General features: G+C 43.6%; 1 long non-coding RNA gene across 3 annotated transcripts; it reads left to right on the top strand.

Annotated features, from left to right (window-relative positions):
* The first annotated feature begins 31 nt into the window (after positions 1-31).
* On the top strand, positions 32-19518 carry LOC123798728 (uncharacterized). 3 transcript variants are annotated; one of them, XR_015726673.1, is made up of 5 exons: positions 32-237; positions 9415-9565; positions 13262-14764; positions 17090-17214; positions 18164-19518. It is a non-coding gene; the product is annotated as an uncharacterized LOC123798728 (long non-coding RNA). The 3 variants fall into 3 exon arrangements; XR_006781393.2 differs by having other exon boundaries at positions 17959-19518; XR_015726674.1 differs by lacking the exon at positions 17090-17214.
* Positions 19519-23075: the final 3557 nt, after the last annotated feature.

The following is a 23075-nucleotide window of genomic DNA, read 5'->3' as shown; positions in this document are numbered from 1 at the left end:
CGGCCGCCCAGGAGTGGAGTGGCGGGGTAGCCGGAGGCGGTGATTCCCTGACCGGCAGTGGGGCCCGAGGGGCGGGGATGTCCACGGCCTTCCCGGGTGGGTCCGAAGGCGGATGGTGCCGGGGAACCGTGGGCCTTTGTGCAGATCGCAGTCCCCCCCGAGAGGCTCCCCTCTCCCGCAGGCCATGGGGAGCAGGTACTGCGGGGGTCGGCTGCGCCACTGGAGGCCTTTCTAGGGGTGAGTCAGTGCACAGATCCCTGGCGGGCTTTGCTCGTGCACCACAGCGCCAGCATAGTTTAAATTTCAGGGTTTTTTGTTTTTGTTTTGTTTTTGAGGTATAAGATACGGTAGACTGCACAAATTTTAAGTGTCTTTTTTTTCATTTAGATATATACCCTTGGGACTACTACCCAGAAGTTTTCATTAAGCCTTCTTTAAAAACTTTTTAATTGACACGTAACATGACGTGCATAAAGTGAACTAATTTTAAGTGTACAGCTCGACACATTTTTGTAAACACTTATCTTTAAGTTTTAAGGCGTATTTATAGCCTCAAAACTCATAGCACCGATTACAAAGAAATTTTTAAAAGGGAAAGTTATTTCCTTATTCAACAAAATACAGTTTTAAGTTCTCCGGATTTCCTCCTCCTTTTTCACATATGAACATAAACTTTATAAATGCTACCATCTTTTTTCCTAGGTCTGTATTACATGTTACACATTTTTCCATGTTAGTGAACCGAATTGGTGGTGGTGTTCTTAATCGTGGTATAATTTATATACAATAAAAACTGGCCTTTTAAATGGATAGTTTTATATAAGTTTTGACATCCATATTCAGTTGTCCAACCACCACCATATTCAAGATATAAAACAGTTGCATTACCCTCTTTGTAGTCAATGGGATCGTCTCAGTGATTTCTTTAAGGATTCTTTGCCTTAAAAGGAAGGAAAGTTGATCTCTAACAAAGGAAAGCAATATCTGATCACAAAATAGGTACGGGGCACCTTGGCTTTTTAACTTTCTGTGCAAGGGGTGAAACTCAGTGCAACCTAGGAGAGAGTTCGTAGATCTCTAACTTGTGGGCAACTCCTCAAAGATTAATTGCCTGGGGTCTCTAACAATGGAGATAGGCCTGTTTATTTTGCTTCACTAAACTGCAGTGGCTAAAAAGGAAGAAAAACGGAGAGGAAAGGCTTAAACATTAAAATCACTGGTATCAGGAAGATGTGATATCCAGAGATCCAGATATAACCTAGACAATGGTAAAAACAAAACAGAAACCCTGGGATAGTCGAGTCTTTCTAAAAAGAACTAAAGGATGTCCCTGGGTGAAAGGAGAGCCAGGATCCCTACACAAAAAGAGAAGTTGTTCTTTGAAGGGAGAGGGCAAGATCCTGGCTAAGTCTGGGCTGCAATTGCCTCCTGACAAAGAGCAGAACTTCTGGCTACAATTTGTCCCGGGATCTGGCAAAAGCCTGTTTGAGTGAAACTCGAATGGATGGCAACTTTCCAAACTGCGAAGCAATGGAAGAAAAGTCCACTGTGCCCTGAAGCACTCACTCCTCTGCAATTCCTGCTTCTTTATTAGAGTCGGCTTTGAATGGTTAAATGGCAATAAGAACAGATCTGGTGCCATGTCCTGGAACTTTCGGGAAGTGAATATACCCAATGAAATACCATTTTTTTGGTCCCTCTTACGAAACAACTAAATATTGTCAGCTAAAAGAAATCTCTGTAGGGTATCTTTTGAGTTTCGTACTTCCTGTACCTTTCCCAGATTTCACTGTTAAGACTGACGTTTCCTCCCAAGACTTGACTCCCTGAATTATTTTTGGGATGGAAAAAGTAATTTTTTCATATTTTAAGAGTGTCCTGAAATGGCTCAGCCTGGTTCACATTCCTCGTCTGGCTCCCTGCCCTATTAGAGTGGGGCTCTCCTAGCTTCTGGTCCAACAGTGCCTTAAAGGCTGGACTTTAAAAGGTGACCCAGAGGGGCGCCTGGGTGGCACGGCGGTTAAGCGTCTGCCTTCGGCTCAGGGCGTGATCCCGGCGTTCTGGGATCGAGTCCCACATCGGGCTCCTCCGCTGGGAGCCTGCTTCTTCCTCTTCCACTCCCCCTGCTTGTGTTCCCTCTCTCGCTGGCTGTCTGTATCTCTGTCAAATAAATAAATAAAATCTTAAAAAAAAAATAAAAATAAAAAAATAAAAGGTGACCCAGAAAGGCTGGCTCCAGTGGGGGAGGGGTAGAGGGGAAAGCTACAGTCAGAAGTGCATCAGGCTTCTTGAAGAGCATCAGACTTAATTTTTTTATTTTTCCTTTTCTTTTAAATCATTATTTCATTTATTTACTTAATTTTCATACAAGTAAATACACATCCATTGCAAAAAAACTAAAAAACTACACATTAGTAGTAAAAAAACATAGCATCCAGAAGTAGCTACTGTTACATTTGTTTTTATTAGGATAAAATATACATAACATAAATTTTACCATTTTGATGTAGAGCTTTTCAGACTTTTCCCCTGAAATATATTTTTAATGGGCTCATGATATAATATTTATAATCTACCCTTTTCCTATATGCTATGAACATCTTCCAGGTCAATAAGTACAGAACTACATAACCATTTTGAATGGCTATATACTACTCCATCATGTGTTTGTACAGCAATTTTGCTTCTTATATTATCTGGGGTCCAGCCAAGGTCTGGCTCAATTTGTATTTTTAATTGAATAAATGAATTTAGCCAAAGGATTTCAGATATTCGATTGGCCCATTTATCTTTTTTACATTTTCTCTTTCTTCTAACACCAATTTTTTTATAGATTTATTTTTTTATTTGAGGGAGAGGAAGAGAGAGAGACCGACAGAGAGAGACTGAGAGAGAGAGAGAGACTGAGAGCAGGGGGAAGGGCAAAGGGAGAGGGAGAAAGAGAATCTCAACCCAACTCCATACTGAGAGTGGAGCCCAACGTGGGGCTCGACCTCACCACCCAAGACCATGACCTTAGCTGAAATTCAGAGTCAGATGCTTAACCAACTGAGCCCCCCCGGTGCCCCAAGACTTAATTTTTTTAGAACAGTTGTAGGTTCACGTCAAAATTAAGAGGAAGATAAAGAAATGTCCTGTATACTCCCTGCCCCCACACATTCAGTAAGAAATTATGTGACTTTTAGACCCCTGTGCATACCCCATCTTCTGCAACATCTGGTCCACGGGAACCTGCATAAAAGGAGGAATTTGTCAGATGTTCACCCAATGGAAAAGTCATTTCAAAGGAACTGAAATGCCCACTTGGATTATGTGCACAGATTATGTTCAGAGCAGTAATACCACCATTAAATAAGAATGTTTCTAATTGTGCCTCATTATTTTGAATCTGCAACAAAATGTCATGGACCATGCGTGTATCTGAGTCTGTCTGGAAATCGAGATATTGGCCATGACTATGTGACAAAAGTAACTGAAAAAGGAAATGTCTGCTACTTTAATAATTGAATTAATTTTGCCCAATTGATTTCAAAACTCATTTCTGAAGAGGCTCACGAAGAAGTACATTCCAGAGCCAAAGTAAAAAGAAAACAAAGCAAACAAAAAAGGGGGAGGGGGAGAACAAGCAAAAATGTCAAAGAGAAATGTATAATATCAAGTTCAATTCACCAGAAAATAATGTCATGTCATGCAAGACAAAGACAAGGTAAACTAATTGTTTCGGGTTGATTACAACAAAAGTTTGATTGGATTGGCTCTTTAGGAAAGAGGACAGGACCATCAGAAGTTTTGGCCAAGAGAGAGGATTTTTGTACTTTAAACAATTAAACTGAATTTGTGAAATAATCATGATGAAACTAAAATGAACCTTAATAATAATTCCAGCTAGAAAATTTTATTTGGATTTAAAAGTTAACCTTTTTTTTTTTTGAACTCACAGTATTTTATTTTACTTTTTAGAAGTTTTTGTTCACATTCTAGTTAACATACAATGTAATGTTAGTTTCGGGTGTACAATATAGTGATTCAACTCTTCATTACGACAGCTGGTGGTCATCACAAGTGCCCTTCTTAATCTCCATCACCTATTTTTTTTTAAAGATTTTATTTATTTATTCGACAGAGACAGAGACAGCCAGCGAGAGAGGGAACACAAGCAGGGGGAGTGGGAGAGGAAGAAGCAGGCTCATAGCAGAGGAGCCTGATGTGGGGCTCGATCCCAGAACGCCGGGATCACGCCCTGAGCCGAAGGCAGACGCTTAATCGTTGTGCCACCCAGGCGCCCCAATCTCCATCACCTATTAACCCGTCTCCCCACCCACTTCCCCTCTGGTAACCATCCGTTTGTTCTGTATAGTTAAGAGTCTGTTTTCTTGGTTTGCCTCTCTCCTTTTTTCCCCTAGGATCAATTGTTTCTTAAATTCTACCTATGAGTGAAATCATATGGTATTTGTCTTGCTCTGACTGACATGTCACTTATGATATATTCTCTAGTTTCATCCATGTCCTTGCAAAAGGCAAGATTTCATGCTTTTTATGGTGGAGTAATATTCCATTTTTATTGTATGTATGTATATGTATACCTCTTCTTTATCCATTCATCAGTTGACGAACACTTGGACTGTTACGTATTTTCGCTGTTGTAGATGCTGCTGTTACAAACATGGAGGTGCATGTATCCTTCTGAATCAGTACTTTTGTATCCTTTGAGGAAGTACCTAGTAGTGCAATTGCTGGAACATAGAGTAGTTCTATTTTTAACTTTTTGAAGAACTTCCATACTGTTTTCCAGAGTGGCTGCACCACTTTGCATTGCCACCAACAGTGCAAGGGAGTTAAGATTTCGTGTAACTGTTCCTATGTGTTGTCTTCAAAATAAAACTGCTTTTGCCAAGATCAACAAAGATCTTCTAGTGGTCCAATCCACTGGTCACTTTTCAGTGCTTACACTCCTGTTCCTGTCTGTGACATTAATGGTGTTGACTGCTCCCCAATCTCTTCTCCATGGCTCCCTTGACATCATTCTGTTCTGACTCTCTTCTCACCTGTCTGGACACACTCCTGGTCCCTTCCTAGCTGCTCTTTGGCCTCTGTATGGCAGACGCTACTGGTTGCCTACCCAACAGTTTCCTCCTCTTGGCTCATTTCTGATAGAATCCTGATTTTTTTTTTCAGGTATTCCTCCCTCCTCTGGATAGCAGTGCATTTTCCAAGAGTTGACCCCAGTTCTCTGAGATAAATCCTGATTAGTTTAAACCACTGGTTCTCAAAGTATGGTATCAGCCCCAGCAGCATCAGGCTTGCCTGAGAACTTGTCAAAAAGTCAAATCCTCCGAACTCAGAGCAGACCTACTGAATCAGAAGCTCTGGGGGTGGAGCCCAGCAATGTGTTTTAAGAAGCCCTCCGGGTGATCATGATACTTTTTCGAATTTGAGAACCTCTGGTCTAAGCCAATCATGATAAGTGGTCTTGTTTCCCTTCCCAGTGATGGGGTTAGGCTTGCACGTGTGATGATATTCTCGCCAATGAGAAATGAGAGGAAGTCTCCTGGGGAAGGGTCTTGGAAGGTTTCATTGCTTCTAAAAGAGATACAAGGAAGAGGTGATCCCTCTTCATCTGGTGGACACTGCTCTGCTGGTTGTGATGTCTGGGACTGCTGTAGCCACATCTGACCGTGAGGAAGGCAGCCTAAAGGCGAGCCAGCAGGATGAGAATGGCAGAGCAGAAAGATGGGAAAGGTCTGTTATGGGTTGAACTGTGTCCTCCCCAAAAGGTATATTGAAGTCCTCACCCCCCAGGACCCCAGAATGTGACCAAATTTGAAAATAGATTCGTAGTAGATGTAATTGGTAAAGATGAGGTCATACTGAAGTAGGGTGGGCCCTAAATCCAGTATGACTGGTGTCCTTATCAAAAGAGACAGAAAGAAGAAGATAGCGCTGTGACATTGGAGGTAGAGATGGGATTCTCTCCTGTAAGTTTCAGAGGGAACGTGACTCTGCTAACAACTTGATTTTGGACTACTGGTCTCCAAAACAGAGAATAAAATTCTATTGTTTTAAGCCACCCACTTTGTGTGACTGTTAGGGCAGCTCTAGGACACTGACCCACACACCAGTCCTACAGCCATCCTAACTTGAGATCACTTGTTACATGAAATAACAGTTATTCCTTATTGTTTAAGCTAGGTGGAAAGGTTTTTTCCCCAGCTGTATTGAGATATCATTGACATGTAACATTATGTAGGGTGTACAAGGTGATAATGATTTAATACACTGATATATTGTGAAGTTAGTACCACAATTGGGTTAGGAGTGGCCCATTTATTAAATTTTTAAATTTCATGCTACACAATTTAAAGCAGAACCTCTCCTAAACAGTATAGCTTCTAAAACTGAGGGCTTCTTATGAATTCCAGTTCTTTGAGATAAATTTCTGAGATAGAATGCCCTATGGGGCATCCCTGGAGCTTGATTAAGATGGTTCTGGAGGAAAAGTTTTCCCTTCTTTCCTTCTAGGTTTGTTACCTGGTCTAATAATTAAATTGAAATAAGACAGGGGCATCTGGGTGGCTCAGCCGGTTAAGCTTGATTTTGGCCCAGGTCATGATCTCAGGGTCCTGAGATTGAGCCCTGCTCAGTGTGGAGTCTGCTTGGGATTCTCTCCCTTTCCCTCTCCCTCCCCTTCTGCTCCCCTCTGCTCCCCCCTTTGCCCCTCCCTTTGCTCATGCCCAATCCTGTGCTCTTTTTGTCTCTCAAATAAGTGAATAAATAAAATCTTTGAAATAAGACAGGTCAACAGGAGAAAAACAAATTTAATTATGTATGTAGGTTTGGGAACCCCACAAAGACAGACTCAAAGGCATGAAGGGAAGGAAAAATTCTCTACTCTCAAGGTCTTCCAGCTAGATTAAGAATTAAGCTGACTTGAGACAGATTAACAGGAGAAAAAACCCAAAGTTTCATCACATGTGCGTGGAGGCCCAGTTATGGAATTGAGACCAGCAAATGACCAAGGCATGCGGTTTTGATACTTTACAGAAAGAGAATAAATCTGTGAGGAACTGACAGACCACAGAAAACTTCACTTTGGGAGCTTCAATTAGTAAGGAATTCTAAACAGAATTTGGGCTGGGGTCATAAATTAGTAACAAGAGCTGTTTATATAGCCTTCTGGGCTCGAAATTTCCCATCTCTGGTGATAAGGATGTCTCTTTAGCTCCTGGTACAGGGAGGGCCCCTTTCACTTGGGAGATTTATTTCCTGCTTTCGGGGGGACAGAGGAGGGTCTGAGTGTCTTCCTACATAGGTTGTCTCTTCAGTAACTTTTATTTAAAATAAGCACTATGTCAAAGTGGCATATTTTGGGGCAGCCTGCCCTCGACCCCTACAGTTCCTTCCTTTGAAACGTCCCTGGAAATGTCACACATTCAAAGTTGATCTGGTAGATTGTTCCATCTTGTTGAATCAGTCTCTTAGTCTTGACAATAGGTTAGTTCAGCTAAACTCATTTCAGGAGGCACGGATGCAGATGTGTTTTTAAAATTAGGCTTATGATTCAGGTATTAAATAAGACGCATTCCAATAGAAACAAAAGACAAATAATGGTTAAGGATTAGATCAGGGGCGCCTGGGTGGCTCAGTCATTAAGCGTCTGCCTTCAGCTCAGGGTGTGATCCCAGGGTCCTGGAATCGAGCCCCGCATCAGGCTCCCTGCTCCACTGGGAGCGTGCTTCTCCCTCTCCCACTCCCCCTGCTTGTGTTCCCTCTCTTGCTGGCTGTCTCTCTCTGTGTGTCAAATAAATAAATAAAATCTTTAAAAAAAAAGATTAGATCAAACTGTAAACCAGTGTTTGAGTTTTTAGGCCAGCCAGTCAAGATCTCCAGATGTCAGGCTCAAAGCATCTTCAGATGGAGAGCAAACAGTGGCAGTCTGACAAATTTTCCTGGTTAGTAGTTCGAATGTCTCTGGCGATCTTTGAGTGGCCCACAGAGCAACGGGCATAAAGATTGTCTATATTTGAGCTATCGTGGTAATTTCTCTGAAGTTTACATCAAGTTGTTCATATTTAGTTTTCAGGGCTTTGGGGAAATGGGTGGTGTTAATTACCAAATTATTCCAAGTCAAAAGGATGGGAAAAAATAAGAAACATTAGTTTGGAGAGTTGTAGCCAGGCATTGGAGGCAACTAGAAGAAATCAGGATCTAGTCCAGTTTATAGTAAGCCGTATTAGAATCTAATATTTACACAGGTGTATTATTGGAACATAATTTTGCTCTCTACAATCACCCTCATTTTTTTTTTCCGAAGACCATCAAATTGAGACTAATTTGTTTGCAAAATAAGTCTAGTTTCAAAAAACTTGGCCTGATTCTTTGTAAGTGCAGCAAGAGTAGTGATTGGTCATATAGGCTTTTAAACTTGCTTTGTTGCTGGAATTTTTTTGTTAGGATTTTATTTATTTGAGAGAGAGAGGGTGCAAGCACACGCACACATGAGAGAGAGAGAGTGCAAGTGTGCACACAAGCAGGGGGAGGGATAGAGGGAGAGGGAGTAGCAGACTCCCCGCTGATGCTCAGGACCATGGCCTAAGCCAAGGGCAGACAGACGCTTAACCTACGAGCCACCCAGGTGCCCTTCTCCGTTATAAGGAGAACAGAGTCTCGTTGAACTTATGCAAATAAACACATTGCCATAAAAATATAAGAATTCTCACTGAGAGTTCTGAATTCTGGAGCCATCAAGTAGGGAGAAAATAAAATGTTCCAATTTGGTCACAAAGGTTTATTTGATCAAATTGCTGTAATCAGGTAGCTAAGAGAAAGTTTCCCTAAACCTGGAAAAATAAAACATTAAGAAAAAAAGATCAGCAACATGGGGCACCCGTGTGGCTCAGTCAGTTGGGCATCCAACTCTTGGTTTCAGCTCAGGTGGTGATCTTGGAGTCGTGGGATCAAGCCCCATGCGGGTCTCTGCACTGAGCTTGGAGTCTACTTGGGATTCTCTCTCCCTCTCCCTCTGCCCCTACCTACCTCCCCACCCCCTGGTCTTGCACATGCACACACTCTCTCAAATAAATACATAAAATTTTTTTTTAATTAGCAAAGTTTTGAACAAAAATTTCATAAAAATACAAACCTCCCCCTGAGTTTCTTTAGTCCCATGTTATTAATTCTTGCTCAGCTTGAATCCAGTTCTTCCACTAGTTCTGGAAATTCTTACCCAGTTCAGTTTTATGATCTTAAGGTTATCAGAAACCTACATTTGTCAAAAAGTCTTTTCCATGAATCTCTCTGAAGATCAAACCCATTTGTAGGAACCTTTTGTAAAAGCATCGGAGTAAAAGTATAACTCTTTATTTTTTTATTTTTATTTTATTTTAATTTTTAAAAAAGATTTTATTTATTTGACAGAGACACAGCGAGAGAGGGAACACAAGCAGGGGGAGTGGAAGAAGGAGAAGCAAGCTTCCCACTGAGCAGGGAGCCCGATGTGGAGCTCATCCCAGGACCCTGGGATCATGACCTGAGCCAAAGGCAGACGCATAACGACTGAGCCAACCAGGTGCCCCACCTTTTTTTTTTTTTTTTTAAAGATCTTATTTATTCATGAGAGACAGAGACAGAGAGATGCAGAAACCGGCTCCCTGCCGATAAGGGGCTCTATCCCAGGACCCTGGGACCAAGACCCCAAGTGAAGGCAACTGACTGAGCCACCCAGGTGCTCTTTAAATGATAAAGACTTATCTTTAAAGGACTTAATCCTTAAATGATAAAGGCCAAAAATGGCCATGGTTAAAGATCTGATTAAAGTTAATTACAATGCGATTGACAAGGAAATTCAGTTATGTCTGTGACATACAACACTCGACGATAATAACATACCACAACATATCGAATTTCTAGGAGTTTCATAAAATGTTAGAATACTTACTTGACAATACTTGCCAGGTAATTCAATGCATAAAATAAGCCTAATTAATTAGTTCAGTCTCTCACAAAAATCTTTCAAATGCTATAGGAACTTTCTGGAACATCTGTTAGGTTATGGTCAAAAGATTTAATTTTAGGATTTGATTTTGGGAAGTTTGTCCAAAAAATGCCACAAGGTTTGAATATTTGGCTAAACTGGATCACAGATCTTTATGAAACAATATTTATCTATTTAACCAAAGTGACAATAGAAGATTTTAAAGGCAAATACAGAAGGTTACATTGTTATGAATAACACTTAGCTCTTTTTTTTAAAGTTTTTTTTTTTTTAAAGATTTTTAAAATTATCTGACAGAGAGAGAGAGAGTACAAGCAGGGGGAGTGGCAGGGAGAGGTAAAAGCATGACCCTGCTGAGTAGAGAGCCCCACGTGGGGCTCGATCCCAGGACCCCGGGATCATGACCCAAGCTGAAGGCAGACGCATAACCAAGTGAGCCACCCAGGCACCTCAAACTTAGCTCTTTTAATACTAAGAAGATTCAGGTGGGTTTTTTTTCTTTTTCTTTCTTCTTTTTTTTTTGAATAATCAAAGATCTGATAAAGACAAAATACTGAATATTTGTTTTTCAGGCAGATTACATTAAAGGTAAAGAAAAACTTAGTTCACAATTTCTTATAAAAAGCAAACCAATAGGAGCACCTGGCTGGTTCAGTCAGAAGAGCATAAGGCTCTTGATCTCAGGTTTGTGAGTTCAAGCCCCACGTAGAGATTAGTTAAATAAACTTAAAAAAAAATTATCTAAGAAAATTTTTTTCTTTAACAAGGACAAAAGCTAAACTCTAATTTTGTATCAATGTACTTTTGATATTGAAACTCATTTTATTTTTATTTATTTTTTTCTAAAAGATTTTTAGTTTGGGGATGCCTGGGTGGCTCAGTTGGTTAAGTGTCTGCCTTCAGCTCAGGTCATGATCCCAGGGTCCTGGGATCGAGTCTCGCATCAGGCTCCCTGCTCAGTGGTTCTCCTGCTTCTCCCTCTGCCTGCCCTCCCCTGCTTGTGCTTTCTGTATCTCTCTCTCTGTGACAAATAAATAAATAAAATATTTTTTTAAAAATTTTAATTTTCATGCTGATAACTTTAAAGACATGTCTACTTTGATTAGACCAAGTTAATTTTTTTAAAGATTTATATTTATTCATTTGAGTGTGAGAGAGAGAGTGTGCTGGGAGAGGGAGCCTGATGCAGGGCTTGATCCCAGGACTCCGGATCATGACCTGAGCCAAAGGCAGACACTTAACCAACTGAGCCACCCAGGCGCCCTTTATTAGATCACCTTTAAATTAGCTTTAGTACCAAATATCCCAGATCACATAAACTTGAAAAACATTTGGGTTTCTAGATTTCTGAGTTTTTAGAATGCCCCAATCTTTATAAGCGCTTGCCTTCAAACCAACTAAATAGAACTCTTTTACAAATTAATTTTGGCAAGACCATCCGGAAGTGGACAAAATATCTCACATTTGGAGCAAATCTGCCTGTTATCAGAGGTGCCGTCTTAAAGAGCCCTTTCAGCAGCTTGTATTTTAAAAGACCTACCCCCCTGCTTGCTTTTTTCCCTTTATCTCAGGCAGTTGTGGGCTATGTCATTTCAAAGACAGAAGATTTATAACTTTAAGGGGCTGAAAAAGAATTAAGTGTTTTTTTCTAAGTATAGGACAATTTTGTTCCAGTATCTTGATTTTTATAATATCCATAAACAGGGGCACCTGGCTGGCTCAGTCCATAGAGCATGTGACTCTTGATCTCAGGGTGGGTTTAAGCCCCACACTGGGCGAGGCGCCTACTTAAAAAAAGAAAAAAAAGTATAATATCCATAAACATTTTTAGAGAAATAGGTGAGGTTTATAAAGCAAGGTTGGCTGTGACTTGTTTCTCAGATTGAATATCTGGTTTTATAGATATTTGTAAGACAAAGATGTTTTTAATTCCGCAAAGAACTGGATTACAGCCTGAATATCAAGGGATTGGTCCAACTTCTAACTAAATTTGTTTCTTTGTATCACGGAGATTTTTAACTAAAATGGGAATCAAAAGATTTATGCCTTTGTTCAGTCTGCATAAAGCATTTTAACAAAAGCCTTCTTTCTGAGTACTGAGTACAACAGTTGAGCCTAGGCTTTTATTCGTCTCTGAATATTGCCTTTTTGCAGATCATTTGTAGGAGGGCCTAGGAGAAATTTTGGTCACCTGTTTCTTCTGTGAAGGGGGGTTTCTTGAGGGGGCAGAGTGGGCCTGTCTAATAACCGTAGTATAATCTTGGGTAAGAAGAACTCCCCTTAGCAGCTAGTCAAGGTTCTCTGTGAGTGGGGTTGGGAATAGCAATTAATCTTTCTAATTCCTCTCTATATTTGGTAGGATCTTTTGAAAGTGGAGGATAAAGGGCTTTATAATTTAAAAGATCTGCTGCTGTTCAAGGGATATGAATTCTTTGAACCAGGGGACGCAGGGGGTCGGGGGGTGGTGTCCAATAAATCTGTGAAGGTTATTGCGTAGAAATGCCTGAAGCTGGCAGACCTGGTTCCAGCAAAGTGAGCCGTGCTGCCTGTCCCAGGTGCTTCTGCTACATTCACTTCCTGGCTTTCGGCATTTACAAGAAGAGCCTATGTATGTTGAACCCAGAGATTAGTCTGGAATGCTCTCTGCAAATCTTTTAGGCAAAGGGAAGTTAAGATAGGCGAGGTAGGACTGGATTTTAAGAAAGGAAATCTACCCTAGTTGTGGTCATTTATTTGCCTTAAGTCTAATTTTTTTAAAAAGATTTTATTTATTTATTTATTTATTTATTTATTTGAAAAAGAGAGAGAGAGAGAGAGGGAACATGAGCAGGGGGAGGGGGAGAAGCAGACTCCTCTGCTGAGCAGGGAGACTAATGTGGGGCTCAATCTCAGGACCCTGGGATCGTAACCTGAGCCAAAAGCAGTCACTTACCCCACTGAGCCACTCAGGCGCCCCAAGTTTAATATTTTCTTGTCAGGGGAATCCTAATGCTAGCCATTATTCTTTTTTTTTTTTTAAGATTTTATTTATTTATTCGACAGAGACAGCCAGCGAGAGAGGGAACACAAGCAGGGGGAGTGGGAAAGGAAGAAGCAGGCTCCTAGCGGAGGAGCCTGATGTGGGGCTGGATCCCATCACGCCGGGATCACGCCCTGAGCCGAAGGCAGACGCTTAACCGCTGTGCCACCCAGGCGCCCCGCTAGCCATTATTCTAATAAGACAATTGAGAGTTCTTTTTTAAAAAAAGATTTTATTTATTTATTTGAAAGATTGAGCAAGTGAGAGAGAGAGCATGAGCAGAGAGAGGCAGACTCCCCGCTGATCAACGCTGGGACTCGGGATCAAGACCTGAGCTGAAGGCAGACGCTTAACCAATTCAGTCACTGAGGGGCCGCCCTGCCCCCCACCTTTTTCAAAGACAGAGTTCTTTTTTTTTTTTTTTAAGTAGGTTCCATACCTAGCATGGAGCCCAACATGGGGCTCGAACTCATGATCCTGAGATCAAGATCTGAGCTGAGATCAAGAGTTGGAAGCTTAACTGACTAAGCCACCCAGGCACCTCAAGAGTTCTCTTTGTAAAGGATTCTTTTTTCAAATATAGCCAATTTAAAGGATTTATCGTCTCACCATTGAAGAATAGGATCCATTAATAGCGACTCAAACCAATAAGCCTTTTAATGGCTTAACCAAAGATGCAAGAGGCGTCCAGAGAGGGCATAGATGATGCAGTCTCCATGATCCAAAAGTTCACTCCCAAAATTAGCGTAAGAACAAGACCTTCACTGCACAGGAGGTAAAGATGTCTCCCATCTCCCTTGAAATTGTGAGATGCCTCTAAGCACAGACCCGCTAAACTGTGACACTGGGCAGGTGCTACTGGAATGGGATTTTTCCAGCACAAGCAATGAAGGTTGGACAACAAAGGCCCCTTATGGACTGGGACCTTTTATGACAAATTCTGCTGCAAGCTGACACGGCCAGACAGAGAGGGAGACTTGTAACTGCGGGTCTGTTGCGCTGGTCGCCAAAGTGCGTCCTGGTAAGTATACCCTCCCGAAGGCAGAGACCAGAGTGAATGTTCTCACTGGTCACAAAGCCAAGCTCTTAGGACACAGAAGAAAACAAAAGGGAAAACCTCATCCTGTCCTTACGCAGACGATCCACAGCAAAGTTTGTCTCCGAGGATGCCCGTGTCGGAGGCCGGCTCGAACAGGAGGCTTATCGGGCCTATGTCTGTGTTCTGCCCAGAAATGGTAATTCCTTTTTATGACAAACAACACAAAAGACACAGAGAAAGGAAAACGAAGAGCATCTCCAGGAGAAAAAGGATCAATAACCAAAGACTGCTCTATCAAATTTTTACCAAGAGTTGCTAAGCCCAAGGATTTTGTTCCACAATATCTTCTCCTGCTAATCTGAATTTAGAGAAAGAAAAAAAGATTCTCCCCCCTGTAGCTCCATTGGACTCCACACAGAGAGATTCCAGGAGGCTGACATGGTACGAAATCTTACCTTCGGCCAGTTGTATGTCAGATGTCCCAGGATCTCTCAGCCGCTGCAGGATCTGGAGCGAGTGATGTCCCGTGAGTTCAAGTACCCTGCCCACTATGCCAATAGAAGGGAAGGAAAAATTCTTCTCTACTCGCAAGCTCTTCCGGCTGGACTAGCAATTAAGCTGACATGAGACAGATTAACAGGAGAAAAGACCCAAAGTTTCATTACATGTGCGTGGAGGCCTAGTGACGGAATTGAGACCTCAAGAAATAACCAAGGTGAGCAGTTTTTATACTTTTTACACAAAGGGAATAAATCTGTGAGGAATCGACAGACCACAGAAAACTTCACTTTGGGAGCTTCAATTAGTAATACATTTTAAACAGAATTTGGGCTGGGGTCATAAATTAGTAACAAGTAACAAGAGCTGTTTATATAGCCTTCTTGGTGCAGGGAGGGCCCCTTTCACTTGGGAGATTTATTTCCTGCTTTCGGGGGGGACAGAGGAGGGTCTGAGTGTCCTTCCTGCGTAGGTTGTCTCTTCAGTAACTTTTATTTAAAATAAGCACTATGTCAAAGTGGCACATTTTGGACAGCCTGCCCTTGGCCCCTACAGGGAGTCAGACAACTGAGAGTTTTTGTTTTTTAGTTTTTTTTTTTCTTTAAGAATTTATTTATTTATTTGACAGAGATAGAGACAGCCAGCGAGAGAGGGAACACGAGCAGGGGGAGTGGGAGAGGAAGAAGCAGGCTCCTAGCGGAGGAGCCTGATGTGGGGCTCGATCCCATAACGCCGGGATCACGCCCTGAGCCGAAGGCAGACGCTTACCCGCTGTGCCACCCAGGCACCCCTGTTTTTTAGTTTTTATTTGTTCACTTAAGGTAATCTCTACACCCCATGTGGGGCTCAAACTCACCGTCGCAGGAACAGGAGGCTCAGGCTCTTCCCGACTGAGCCAGCCAGGTGGCTGGGCATTTGAGGTTTCTACGCCGTCTGGAGCTAAGGAGAAAAGGGGAGGAGGCTGGGGCTTCAAGGGGGAGGAAGACAATTCACAAGAAGATGATAAAAGCAAACGGTTGGTAAACAAATGTTTGCCATGCCCAGCAGGTAAGTCTTTCTTATGTAAACGGTAATCTCGGGTAACAGCTAGAGAGCTGTTACCCGCCGCCTATCGGAATTTTTGAGGCTCTTCAGGGAGAGGTTAGACACTTCTCCTTAGTCGGCTGGGTCTTCCTTGCCTTTGGCTCAAAACAATCTACATGTCCAAGTGGCACGATTTGGGGGTGGTGTTTTCTACTCTCCCTCAACTTCTGAAAACCAGCCCTCACAATACCTAGAGTTGGGTGACTCTTCTCTGGGAAGGGTGCGTGTATGTGTGCGTGCGTGCGTGTGTGCGTGCGTGTGAGCACAGTCGCCACAGAGGAAGAGCAGGATGTTGGGACACAATTGCAACCCACGGTGACTCTGTATAGCACGTTTCGGCTGTCACACTCGGTTCGCAGAGAACCACTTCGTACCTGACAAATTGCTGATTGGCTGAATGAATGCTTCGTCTCGCTGACCACCAAGAGGAAACAATGAGGGCCATGAGTGGAGGTAACATTTTACGTCATATGGCAGTTGTAAACCTCTTCTGTGGCATTAAAGGCACCTCAGCAGTGGTTTCATTGAAACATGTTTTCTACCGGTTTTTTGTTTTTTCCTTCTGTTGATCAAATTAATATATACTGAAAAGCATTTTGAACGATTAGAACATTTGATTCCCCCCCACCCCGGCCAAGGAATCCCGGGCTGATTTCATATAATTCGTGTGGCTTGTACCCTGCCTGAATTACGAGCAGTGTTCAGCTCCCCAAGGGATCAGCCTGTGGCCACCTCAAAGTGTGCCCCTCAACTATTGAGGGAGCCCAGCCGAGGGTTTCTAGGTCTCCTGCTTAAAGAGCTCTCCTGGGCCAAGTGGCCAGGACGTGCTTGTACTAGCAGGAGGGCTCCAACGCTCTCAGGACAGCCTCAGCACTGCTCAGGAAGCGCAAGTCGCCTCTGTCCCCCCCCCCCCCCCCCCGCCAGTGTGGAGCGCTGGCACTACTAACATGTGGCCACTTACTGGAATTCTTCAGAGAGGTCCTGAGCTTCAGGACCAGGGGCATCTGAAAGGAGGGCATCTTCCCCCAATAGCACGACCGACTACATAATTTTCAGGGCCCAGTACAAAATACAAATATGGGCCCCTTCTCAAAAAATTTAAGAAATGCAAGACAGCAACAGTAGAATATTCAACAATATTCAGTATTTAAGTGCGGAATCTTTCAACGACTTTGGTTCCCTGTGTGAATTGCACAGGCCACACTCCCACAAAGCTGGCCCAGCCACAACTTAGAGGCTTTTTTTTTTACATACACTTTATTTTAATCTTATTTTTTAAAGAAGGCACCAACGCCCAGCATGGAGCCCCCAAGCCCAGCGCAGGGCCTGAACTCCTGACCCCTGAGATCAAGACCTGAGCTGAGATCAAGAGTTGGATGCTTAGCCAACTGAGCCATCCAGGTGTTCCCTGCTTGCACTTTAAACACTTGTTTATTTAATGCTCTTAACCCCATTTTAGTGATGGAGACTGAGGTTCTGAGAGGTTAAGTAACTTTCCCAGAGTCACACAGCCAAGAAGCCTAGAGGCTGGATTCACACTCTGCTTCTGACTGGACCGTTCCAGCTCTGTTTCTAGGGCAAAGGGTAGGTAATCATTCACATTTTAAAAAGTCCATTGTTGGTAAACAATGCCTTTTTGTTCTGGAAGGAAGGGATGGGTTCTTCCCAGATAAGCCTAGACTGCCTAGAGCCCCAGGGCCTCTGCCTCTAAACCTATGGAACTGTTTCAAGAGGCTTAAAAACCCTTTCTGATCATTCAACCTACTGTGGATTTTAGCAGCCCCTCATCGCTCACAGCTGAGCTGCTTCCGGGTATATTGTTTGGATCCCCCACCCCACCTTCCAAGAAAAATAGCTGTGAGGGGTTCCACAGCCTTCACTAACTCCAGCTCCGCCCCTCCCTGCCTCCTGACCCTGTCCCTCCCACCGAGTGGCCCTTCACTACCCCATCCTCACATCGGAGCTGGGCATCTCCCAGAGCACCCACCTGGGGCCTGCCCTTGGAGAAGTGTCCAGCACTGCAGAGACAAGGGCAGGGGTGGAGGGTAGAAGGGGAGGCTCCTGAGAGCTCACTGCAGAGCTGGCCCTGGAAACCCTGAAAAGGGCGCTCTTCTACCCCTCAGTGCCAACTCGGTGAGGCATTAGGGGCTGAATGCTAAGGAAAGGGCCTAGGATGTCAAGGACAAGTGGAAGGGAGGCCAGAGACACCAGGTGTGCCTCCCTGAGGAGTGCCTCCCTGCCTCTAGTTTGGAGTTGAGGACAGAGCCTCTGACTTATCTCAGGTTTTGCATACATAAATTTTAAAAAATCACTGCTTTATTTTCACAGTGGATTTTAAGGAGGCAGAACATTTTACAGGCTCTCTTATGGATGCAGTGTAATAATTCACAACACTTTCCAGATCAAATCCCCAAATTGAGTGCCTCTGACTGGAGAAAAGACCGAATGGGTTCCTATTCACTATTTTTGGTTCTACATCAATCTTACATTTCTTGCTGGTCCTGAGTTCTTGCTATCATTTATCTTTGTCCAGTCACAATTAAAATGCAGTAAAGGAGGAAGACTCCAGAAACCACATGAATTGATGGAATAAAAATCTGCCCTGCCGCAGAAACCCACGACTGATGCAAAGAATTTCTCTTCACGGCAGCGGCTCTCTGCTTTGTGCTCCTGCCTTGTGGTATGGACTAGTGCGCAAGACTCTCCCGAATTTGTGAACGCACAGCGAGATGTTCTGCAGCTCGTGGTGCGTCTAGCAAGATGAGTGCTGGTGAGAACCAACATTTTCCAAATGATATGATCTCAAGAGCAAATCAAGATTCTAAGATGCAGGTCCTGATTTCTGAATCCAAGTTGCGACAGGATAAAGTGTGCATATCAACCAGCAGATTAATCAGGTTATGGTGCAGTAACACAAACCCCCACATCTTAGTGGCTTTGTCCCCCCCCATACCCACACATCTTAGTGGCTTTAAACATCAAAGGTTTATCTTCCACTTTAAATACCTGCCCTTTGTAGGTTGGCAGGATGGCTCTTCCCATCAGTCAGTCACTCAGGTATTAGGATGTCAAAGAAGCCACCATCTTGAATGTTGTCAGTTGCCAAGTCCAAGGGAAAAATACTCAGGAAGGCCTCGCTTGGGCAGTTAACTGCCCAGAAATTAGTCATACCATTTCTACTTGCTACTCATTGGCCAGAACTAGTCGAATGACCTTTCTCAACCACAAGGGGGCCAGGAAGTCCTGGAGGGGGAGAGAACTGGACTTCGGCGGTAAACAGCGCTAGTAACGACCACGGTGGTTTGAGGTTGGAGGACAGCAGGGTGAATGTCGATAGAGGAGCAGATAATTTAGGGGGATGGCTGCTGGCTCTGCTGGATGGACAGCATGCACTAACGCTCCAGACCCCCTCAGGCATCTGAAACCTCAAATGGCTGTAGTCATGTGCAATCAGCTTCTTCGACAAGCAGGACTTACTTATAGCAAAGTTCCAAGTCAGAACACCCAAGACTGAGCACTGTTCTCCCGAATTTGCACCGTTCACTACCGCAGCGACCCTCCTGAGCTTGTGTGTAGGGGTGGGAGGGTGATTTCAGAGTTATCGGGACCAAGTACTTTATCCATGTTGAACTCCTGAGATTCAGCACTGTTAGTGGAGATGGGTGCCACCTCCCCCTGGTCACTGATGACCTCGCATCACCCAGGAATGACCTCCTCCTTTCCTCTAAATGGTAACATTTAAATTAAAGTTTAATCTGAATGAACAAATTCAGTAAACCCTCCCTCAATAGGGTATGGGTAATGTATCCCAGTACATTGCCTTCTTTCCTTCGGCTTGCTTGAAGAAGAAGAAGAAGAAGAAGAAGAAGAAGAAGAAGAAGAAGAAGAAGAAGAAGAAGAAGGAGGAGGAGGAGGAGGAGGAGGAGGAGGAGGAGGAGGAGGAGGGGGGGGGGAGGAGGAGGGGGGAGTGGGGAAGGCTTATATTTTACTTAAATGGTCTTTAAAAAAAATTTTTTTTAAAGTAAGCTCTACACCCAGTGTGGGGCTTGAACTCACAACCCGAGATCAAAAGTCATAAGCTCTACCAACTGAGCCAGCGAGGCACCCCTTAAATGGTCTTTTCAATAGTTTTTTTAAAACATAAAATAGCATTGCAAAAAGTAACATGTATGTAAGCCTTAGTAACATTAGAATACCATTTTAAATGTCTGTTTAGAAGTACTATAACTTATTTGTGTAAGTACTCTTATCAATGGGTTTTTTGATTGCTTTATACTCCTAACAACTCTGGGCTGAATATCTCATGTCCATTTGAAGAGGATCAGAATATGCCACCCCAAAATTTGGCACTTTGGCATAAAGTTTATTTTGAGTTGAAGGCATTCGAGAATAGATGCAGAAAAGGCTCCCTGTCCTCCTCCTTCCTACCTAAGAGCAGGACATAAATTTCTCATGAGAAAGGAGTCCTGCCTGTACCAGGAGATAGAGAGCCAACGCCAAGATGAAGCTGTACAAACAAATCTTACTATAGCGATCCTTATCTTCCATTAGTTTCCCCCATATATTTACTTTCCCACAATTTACTGCCCTGAGAAGTTCGAACTCCTTTTGTCTTGTGACATCTCTCAAATGTATTGCTCTTTGTTAAAAATGGTATATAAGCTCTCAGGCCTAATGGCTTCTTTGAGGTTTTTACTTCATTTCTGTGTGGTCCCCCATATACATATGAAATAAACATTTTTTTTTCCTGTTAATCTGTCTTCGGTCAGTTTAGTTTGTCCCAAGGCCTCAGCCACTGAACCTAAGAGAATAGAGGAAAAATGTTTCTTCCTCCCCTACATCATTTTTTAAAAAAGATCTATTTATTTTTAGAGAGAGAGAGAGAGCGTGCTCCTTACACGGAGCTTGTTCTCACAACCCATGAGATCATGACCTGAGCCGAAGCCAAGAGTCAGATGCTCAACTGACTGAGCCACCCCTACATCATCTTTGTCTACGCATCCAGTTATTTCCTTGGACTGAAGTTGCCTGTCACATTTTTGACATTGATACTTATTGCCCAAGTGCACTTAAAAAGACTATAGACAGGGGTGCCTGGGTGGCTCAGTCAGTTAAGCATCTGGCTTCCCCTCTGGTCATGATCTCAGGGTCCTGGGATGGAGCTCCGCAGCATCGGGCTCCACGCTCAGCAGGGAGTCTGCTATCTGCCCCTCACTCTGCTCATGCTCTCTCTCTCTCTCAAATAAATAAAGAAATAAAATATTAGAAAAAATAAAATAGCTAACATTATAAAAAAAGATGACAGACATATTCATGCCTACTCTCAAGGTATGTGTATGCAGTCTCATGAGCCTAATTGTTTTCTTAGACTTAAATCCCACTGCTTCATGAAGGCGGCAGCTCCCTCCTCCTCCTCCTCCTCCTCCTCCTCCTCCTCCTCCTCCTCCTCCTCCTCCTCCTCCTCCTCCTCCTCCTCCTCCTTCTTCTTCTTCTTCAGATTTTATTTATTTATTTGACAGAGAGAGAGACAGGCAGTGAGAGAGGGAACACAAGCAGGGGGAGTGGGAGAGGAAGAAGCAGGCTCCCAGAGGAGAGGCCTGATGTGGGGCTGGATCCCAGAACACCGGGATCACGCCCTGAGCCGAAGGCAGACGCTTAACGGCTGAGCCACGCAGGTGCCCCAAAGGCTTCTACTTCTATCACCACCATCCTTTCCTTTTGTGAAATTCTTTCCACCTTGGGTCTGCAGCACTTTGCAGCTGAGTACTTCACTGTTCTCTAGTTAATTCATTAAAAAAAAAAAAGAAGAAGAAGAAGGAAAGAAAGTTGGGGGAAAAAAGAAAAAAAAAATAGCAGTCCCAGCTTTTATTAGTGCCTGCTCCCATGCAAGGCAGTAGAGATGCAAATATGAATTAGACCAAGTCATCACCTTCCAAGAACTCACAGTCCAGTGGGCATCAAAACCTGGATGTGAAATACATCTTGTGAGTAGCTGTGGGGTGGAATGGGGGATTTCAAAAATGGGTATAATCCTGCTTACAGTCTGACCAAACAGCACTGGCAGAGTAAATGGTGTCTGTTCATGAGTGTCTGGCAGTAAATAATGAAAGAGGTCCTCAAATACACATTCCTTCCAGCAGTGTGGGACTGTCATTACAAAAGCAGAGTAAAATTCCCAACTAAAAGTACCACTTCTTATTCATCCCAGTAGCTGTCGCATTTGACCCACATAGGTCAGGAAATGTCTGTTGAATGGTGGAGGAGTGAATAAATTCACGATGGATAAAGACTTCTTACTACAAGCAGGGAAAAACGGAAATTTTGAGTATTTACAATCTCCCCACATCTAAAGAGAGTAGATTCTCCTGAAGGTGCCTTTATTTTGATGATGGAGTGGAGAAGTTTGGGAGAGAGTGATAGGGAATAAAAAGTCCTCTATTATAGGGGCGCCTGGGTGGCACAGCAGTTAAGCATCTGCCTTCGGCTCAGGGCGTGATCCCGGCATTATGGGATCGAGCCCCGCGTCAGGCTCCTCCTCTATGAGCCTGCTTCTTCCTCTTCCACTCCCCCTGCTTGTGTTCCCTCTCTCGCTGGCTGTCTCTATCTCTGTCGAATAAAAAAAAAAAAAAAAAAGTCCTCTATTATAAAGGGAAAGAAAACCCCAGGCAAACAACTAGGAAGGAGGTAGGAGGAGTTCATGAGAGCAGAGCACAATATGGAGAGATGTGGCAATTGCAAAAGGCAGGGGGGATATGTTTTAAGAGTTTTAGAAAGTCTGCTGTGTGATTTGTGATGTAACTCCCGTCCCTCTCTCCCCAAGAAAACATCAGTTAAAAAAAGTGCACTCTTGTGTCTTTAGAGTCTGGTCAGGACTTGTCTTTTTAATGGGGGAAGGTATCAAGTTGGGCTCAAGGGTGGACACAGGCTGAGAGCGGAGACAGTAAGGGAGGCCCAGGGTCATTCGTTGTTTACACACACACTTTGTGTGTTCAAGGATCACGGAATAGATCTTTCTGACTCGGAGCTGTTACTAGGTTGGCCGAGGCGGAGAGGGGTGAACACAAAGTTGTTATGGGATTATAGCGGTGGGGAAGAGCCAGGATGATTTAATCTGGCTCCAGAAGGGGTGGGTTGTGGGGAAGTAGTAATTCTCCGCCCGCTTGCTCAGTCCAGTGCCGGGCACCTAACAGGCGCAAGGAACGTATGTGCCGATTGATGGGAACCTAGGGATAAAGGAGGGGACAGTTACGGCAATCCGTGAGTCAGGGATTGCTGTCCCCATTGCAGAGATGAGGGCCGAAGGTGATTCCATCCAAGCACCCCAGAAGTCAGGGCGGAGCCAATCCCTCAGTCCCCACTCCTGCTACCCCCGCACTCCTTCCCGCCGCAGCTCGCGCTGGTACCCCAACCCCACCCCTTCCACCCCACACTTCCGGATTCCGCTC

This window comes from Ursus americanus, chromosome 14, assembly GCF_024610735.1.
Source record: "Ursus americanus isolate L20-20 chromosome 14, mUrsAme1.1.p, whole genome shotgun sequence".
NCBI classification, from domain to species: domain Eukaryota; kingdom Metazoa; phylum Chordata; class Mammalia; order Carnivora; family Ursidae; genus Ursus; species Ursus americanus.
Note: the sequence above shows the minus strand (reverse complement) of the source record. Positions and strands in the feature narration are given on the sequence as shown.